The following is a 7,078-nucleotide window of genomic DNA, read 5'->3' as shown; positions in this document are numbered from 1 at the left end:
CTGAGCAAGGACGGTTGAAAGAAGTCCTGTAAATCTTCTCATATTTAGCAAGGCATCAATGTTTAAAGGACAGGATTAATCCGTCTGCTGACACTTCAGGTTCAGGGGAAAACTTGGACTGAGCGTTAGTCCCAGTTTGTTCCACAGTCCTCTCCCTTGTTACAGCTGCCTGGACCAAAAACTCTCTGTTTGATAAAGCAGCATGTTCGACCCCTGAAAGCAGAGAATGCTTCTCGCTCCCCTTGGTAAGGTGCAGCATTTCCTGGCTCCGCTGCATGGCTGGGGGATGGCTACCCTGAAAATCTCTGCTGTGCCCCTTTCCTGGGGCTTCGCCTTTCCTACCAAACCCGCCCCGGGCCTGGGAAAGAGGAGACAGATGCCAAACAGCAGCCGAGACTCTGCTTGGTGAATGGGTGGGGGTTTTGGAGGGTGGCTGTGGAAGCATCACGGCCAGTCACAAGCAGTAACCCACCTGAGCAAGGTACAAAAAATCACAGCCTGGGAGTCTCTGTGGCGCAATCGGTCAGCGCGTTCGGCTGTTAACCGAAAGGTTGGTGGTTCGAGCCCACCCAGGGACGGATTTGCCCATCCTCTGTCTGTAGTAACGGGGCCATGATCCTTTAAAAATAACACAATACTCATCTCCTTGGGCTAAAATAAAAGAAGGAAAAAGGCAAACGGGTAGAATTGCTGCCAATTTCATGGAGAGGTCAGGACCCAGCTCAGGAGGTAAAGACAGAGATCAGACAAAAAATGTAACAAATCTTCCTTGAGAGGAGGTTGTACAAGAAAGATAAGGGGCACCAAGAGAGCTGCAGCCAGCGGATGGGTGCAGGGTTCCTTCCAGGCACAGAAAAAGCAAGCCTGAAGTGGCTGCAAGCCCAGGCCTTTTGTTTTCTTAACAGAGTTTTTTTGTCATCATCTGGAATCATTTAATCTGCCCTTCAGAAGTCTTCCGAGAGATCAGCCAACCTAGAGCTGCTGTTCAAAACTTCAGCAAACACAGTTTTCCTCTGACATTCCCCTGACTGTTTTCAGCCGCACCTTCCAGCCCTCGCTGTTCCTACAGAAAGGTATATCCCTAGCAAATTTCCTGTGGCTTGCTAATGAGGCATAAAGATGTTCGCAACCAATTGCCAATGTCTAGTCTCCTGTATCTCTAAATTTTCTGCTTTTTTTTGGTAAATATTTCTCGTTATTATGATTGACACCTAAGCTCATGAGGGGGTTAAAGGGTTAATGGAGTTGAAAGAAGTGGAAGGGTAGTGACTATAAAAAGTTACTGTAATGGCTGTGAACTTGGGCTACAAGAAAAAGATGTAAAAGCAGGAAAAAAATAAATGAACAGCTTTAAGGCTTAGTCTGTATATATTGCACACTTTATTTCTGTCAAGGTTTTTAAATATCCAATTGTTCAGTAATAGCTAAATTATTTAGCTTTCCAGCAGCCCTGAAGGCTAACCTGTTGAAGGGGAACAGAGCTGCATAAGTGGGATGTCCTACCCTGGACACCAACCACTCCAGGGAAACCCCAAAGCACACGATGCTGTATGAGCATCATATTTGCTCTGTTGGTGCAGTCTAGTAGTTGGAGTTTAAGCAGTAATCCTGATAAGATAGGAGCTCTCTGCTGCCTCTGCGATTAGCTTAATTACAAGCAGAAGTCACCTGTTCTCCTTTTGTGTGTATTGGTCTATTAATACCAACAATGTGCTCATGCCATCTGCTAATGAGCTATTTCCAATTCTACAAAGCAAAGCAGACAATATTGGCAGGTGTTTGGAAATGTGTTTATTTGGCCATTAAATCCACAAGACCTAAACATTGCCAAACAATATTTGCATTTGCAGGTACTCCTGCAAGACAGCGTCTTCTGAAGTAACATTAGACTTGAAGAACTCAAGATTCTGATGGAAATCAAGAGAGGTATTCATCTATTGCTTCAGTTTTGCCTCTTAGTCTCGGTCTTTGCCTCTGGCTTGCAAATATTCTTGGATTCAGAATCATAAGCTGGTCAAGGGATGCCGCATTCCCAGCAAAGATGAGTCATGACATCCAAGGTTAGTTTCAAGTGCCATATTGCAATGAAGCTTCAAGAATATGTTTACTCCCAGCGTTTCTACTTAGTCAGAATATTGTAAAGCCAAACAAAACATTGTTTTCCTTTGATAAAGCCTGACATGCTTCGCTTGCAGTGTGATTCAAACTGTCCAAAGAGACTGTTACTACTGTATATTCAAGCCAGTATTAATTGGGACATAAAATGGTTACCAGATCAAAGCCCATTTTAATAAAATTCCTCTGGAAGGAGCAGCCTGAGAAGATATTCGGCCATTTCACATCAGACGTTGCACAACCAAACCATGCGGTGAAATAAGAGACAGATTTTTCCCTGCTGACTTTAACAATTTAAGATTTACTAGATTAAAACAACTGAGGTGTCTGAAGCTTATAGCTGATAGACCAGGAATGTTGCATCCTTCTTCCCTTCTCACCTGTCAAATCGATGCAAGATTTGTATTTTCCGGCAACTTGTTATTTTTAAGGTGTTTGGCATTGGTAATTAGATCAACCTGAAAGTTTGTCATTTATGTACATGGTAGATTATCCAGTGTTAGGACCCTACTAATTTTATCCCTTAAGGAAAAAGGACTAAACTTGAGTAAATGTTGTACCCAATATCAGAAATTGCCTTGCTGAAGAAATACTACTGGTATCTTCCCAGAAGGTGAAAAAGTAACATGGCAAGCCATTCTCAGAAGAGACCAGGTTAAGGATTAGGCTCCTGTAAAGCACTAGAACCTAAACTTTAAATGGGACAAATCTGAAACCTGGGCTCATCCAAGGTTCAGTGGAATGAGGCTGGATGAACGCAAAACTCTTCGGCACCAGATGCAGGAGTTTCTGGGACTGAGGTGACGTTCAACCAGGATCATCAAGGCTGTCCCCACAAACTTTGTCATGTTTTCCTCTTCTCTATCTCCTTCTCTTCACCACCATCAGGCATCTTTCCCAGAACACTGTGAAGAACTGTCCCCTCTTTAGGGCAGCAGTTGCTGATCAGATTTGAGCATACTTGCCCCTCTTGAAGCCCCGCTCTTGCTGCAGGGACTCTGTTAGGCAGCAGGGTTTCTTTCCTTCAGCCTTTTAAAAACATTTTCTGGACACGGCCATAATAAAAATAGCACGGGGCAGCCCCGCTGCTGGCGGCCGACACTGGGCAGCGCTCCCAGAACAGGCCTGCACCTTAATCCTGCCTGTCCTGCGCCTGCGTGCTGGGGCTACACTTCAGCTCATCGGGGACAAATGCAACGGGAAACTGTTCTGGGATCCAGTTAGATAACAATATGCTTGCCCTGACAGCTTTCCTATAGTATTCTTGTTTTCAGGATCCTTCCCCTGCAGTTCAGGTTCCACACTCTCTACCCTCTCTCGAGCCCTGCTGTCAGTCCCCTTTTCCCTCACCTGACTTTCCCAAATGCAGAAGATGAGTCACTGCTGCTTCCTTACAGTCCATGACGTGTCTTTTCAAACCCCTTGAAAAAAAAGACCTTGTTTGAGGCTCTTTCCCCACCCACTTTTCCTGCAGATGGACTAAACCCCATAGTTTCTCTTCCCCCATTTAGAGCACCCATTGCTCTGTCTTTGACGTCACTGGTCCCAGAGATGGGCACCGTACAGACTGTCAGCAGGGAGGATCCCCAGCCACCCCATGACAAAAAGGACACAAAAGCCATACATGGATTCCCCCAAATCACCTCACCTTTTCATCAGTGGGAAATCAAGCTGCACTGAAGCTGCCAGGATTTCACATCAGCAATTGTAGCTATCCTCAAAGGAGCTAAGCCGAAACATTGACTTTTATACACATACATGCATAAAAATAAATAAAGAAAATATATATAAAGGTGCTGAAAGGTTCAGGATCTCATTTAAACCTCACCCGACAACACCACGTGGGCCATCATGCAAGAGTTGGTCTTTGGGCCACCAGTGACTCAGAGCGCTGCTGTGGGCACGGTCCCCACTGGGGCTTTCTGCACCAGCGGCAGGTTGCCCTCCCGCAGCTCACGCAACCACCGGCCGGGCCCAGCTCCGCCTGAGACAGCAGCTGACGGTTTTTAACATGATAGAGTATCACTCTCCAGAGGTGCCCGAGGGAAAAATGCATTCCACTCACCTAATTGTGTTAGTCTACTGTTTCTCCCTCTTCTGGAATCACGCTATGTTTTTAAAACTTGACTATTAAGGTTTCAGCGTTGCAAGACTTCAGAGAAGAAGGACCGGGATTAAAGCTGTTTTAAGGTAAATTTGAATGAAAAGTTTTAGCAAAACTTTCAGCAATTTTGAAGGCCCCCAATTTTTTTTGGAAAGATTAACCAAAGATGAACCCTTGTGATTATCCATTTGGGAGCGTGTGTGGGGGTGGGGGGTGGAGAGACTGTCATTTGTTGTTAACTCCTCCAAATACTTCACTGGAGTTTGGAGGAATGGTCAAACAAAATAAAAACAAAAAACCAACAACACAGAAAAATGCCAATTAGCCAAAAGAGACAATGATAAATAGTTGAGAACCCTTGGACTTGCAAGAGCTGAAAGAAATACTATTTGAGAGTTTTGTTGTCAGAGAGGGGCCTTAGCTTTAGAGTATCAGACTAAAAGAAAATCAGGCCATTACAAACGAAATCATAGGGCTGAAATAACTATTCCAGCCCCACACTACCAGTCGGCACCAGCAATGCCCAGGTTATTTCCAACGCACTTTAGACAGACTCTGTGTCCTCCTCAGTAAGCTGTCCCCACTGCCCTCGTGGAGAAGCAGCTTCTCCTGCCTGAGGAGCAAAAGTGATGGCACAGGAGTCCCTGTTGCTTCTCAGAGGAAGAGGCAGACTGGTAGACTTAACGTTGAAGAACAGGTACCTGGTGAGTGGCCATTTGCCAACAGTTTTAAATGAGCAGAAGACAGCCCAAATGACCAAACCATATTCAGCACCAGGTGTTCTGATACAGTCTGATAGGGCAATTGGCCAAGTCATACCAGCCTGGCATGGCACACCTCACAAAGTGAGGTCATAGAAAAATATCCATATGTTCTTGTTTCTGAAACATCTCCAAAAGGCGTAGGTATCTCAGAGACACCAAGGCCACGAGATGTTAACTGCCCCATATCCTGCTGTCCCTGACTCCTTCCCTCTCTTACCAAGCTGATCCTTTCCTCTTTGTGAAGCTGAAGTACCTCATGGATTCTGTAGCCTGCATTTGAGGCAGACTGAAGGAAACCACACTTGCCCTCAGGAAAAGTAAAATTTGTCAACTGCTACTCATTTCTGAAGCCCTTGGTTGCATTTAAATAAATTACCCAGCATCTCAGTCAGCTTTCTCTGCTCGGCATAGTATGAAACCACTATTGCAGCAGCAGTACCATAAATCTTGATTGTTTTAGGAAGACAGAGAGATTCCTGTCACTCAAACACTGCACCCGCAGGATACAGTGGTAGGTGAGTTAAGGGGTCATAACCCTCCCGTTCTCCACCTTGGGGATGATTTTCACCATGAGGGCTTTACTAACAAGCAGCCATTGAATCTCAGCATTGGTTGCGGACAATCCTTGTGTGAGACAAAGACACTTTGTGCTCTTTATATCTTCTCCCTCGCTGGGTGAAGGCCCGCCCCACACACACAGTTGTGCGAGTAAAGACATAAACAAGGATAAAAGCAGGAGTCCCTTTATCTCAGGGAAAAGGGATGGAGCGAGAGTGCGTACACCAAGGATTTGGAGAGCATTCAGCCCACAACCTGGGCATTCTGATTTGACAGTGCGTACAGTTTCTCATACAGCTGTTGAATAATAAATATCTCAATATGCCCTTGAGATGGTACTTCTAAATAAGCCTTTCATAGAAGAAATCAGAACCCTGACTAAAAGATTTGCCCTGTGATATTTTCCTGTAGAAGTTTTTATGCAGTTCATTTGACTTCAAAAGACAGTATCTTTTAAAGGAGCAATTGCATCTTACAAAATAACCTTTGCTTTGTTCGGAATACTGTTCTGCTGTTCCACTTCTAAAATGTCATCTCTGTCTCGTGTTTATCTTTTCTTAAAACATAGCAAAATTGCTACAGTATTTCTTGTAAAAAGTTCTCACCTTCTTTACCACTTTAGATTTCTCACTATGGTAAGTTACAAGCTTATATTATTAGCCTCAATTCATTTGCTGCACAGTTTGGAGCCACAGATAAGCAATTATCCCTTTGGGAAGCAAGTAAAGTACAAAAAGAACTATAACTCACTCACCATAGAAAGCACCAGAGGGTTGTTTGTTTGAATTATCAGAAGCAGCTGTTTAAAATGAAAAATTGGTAGCAAATTACTTTTTTCTTTTTTTTTTTTCCCACAACCTCACATGTGCCACTACTGCGTAGGAAGCTTGCAGCTTCAGGTAGCGTTAACATCTGCCCATAGCGCTGCATCCTTCCTCGCAGGAGCTGCCACGCTCGGTCAGTGAATGCAGCATGCTGAATCATCAGGCTTTTCGCTACATTCTCTGGAATGGGATTTATTCCTCATGGAGCTTCCCTACCACGCAACACGCCGAAGGAAAAGCTCCCTTCAAGCCCCTGTTACCAGAAGCTGGTTTTGGACGCTCGCAACTCAGGGGCAACCTGCGAACTGGTTACGTAGGGAAGGATTTGACATTCGGGCGGTGGTTAAGCGCCGTCCTGCTTTTGACACAAGGCGTGGGCAGAGCCGGCCAACAACTCTTCTGCTCCCCAACTCTTCGCGGCGACAAACCGAACACATAAACATGCTTCTCCGGTCCTTAAGTCCCCTAAACGCTAATTACTCTCCGGTGATGCTACTCCTCGTGATACTCCCGAGATTTTTCTGGCTTTATTGCCACGGGATAGCCGACTCGCTGGGTGCAACCCCCCAGTTGCCCACGGGGGAACGGATCGCCCCGCGGGGGACGGGACGGGGGCTGCGTGGGGCGCCGCCGGCCCGTCCCGTCCCCCCTCCCGTCCCCCGCGGGGCGATCCGCTCGCCCGCGGCGATCTTTCCCTCCTTCTTCTTTTATAT

The 7,078-nt window shown here is 45.6% G+C and overlaps 1 non-coding gene across 1 annotated transcript; it reads left to right on the top strand.

The window, feature by feature from the left end:
* The first annotated feature begins 504 nt into the window (after positions 1–504).
* TRNAN-GUU lies at positions 505–578 on the top strand. Its single transcript has one exon. It is a non-coding gene; the product is annotated as a tRNA-Asn (tRNA).
* The last annotated feature ends 6,500 nt before the right edge of the window (positions 579–7,078 follow it).

This window comes from Charadrius vociferus, unplaced genomic scaffold (assembly GCF_000708025.1).
Source record: "Charadrius vociferus isolate BGI_N301 unplaced genomic scaffold, ASM70802v2 scaffold23, whole genome shotgun sequence".
Lineage (NCBI taxonomy): Eukaryota > Metazoa > Chordata > Aves > Charadriiformes > Charadriidae > Charadrius > Charadrius vociferus.
The sequence above is the reverse complement of the archived record's forward strand: the minus strand, read 5'-3'. Positions and strand labels throughout refer to the sequence as shown.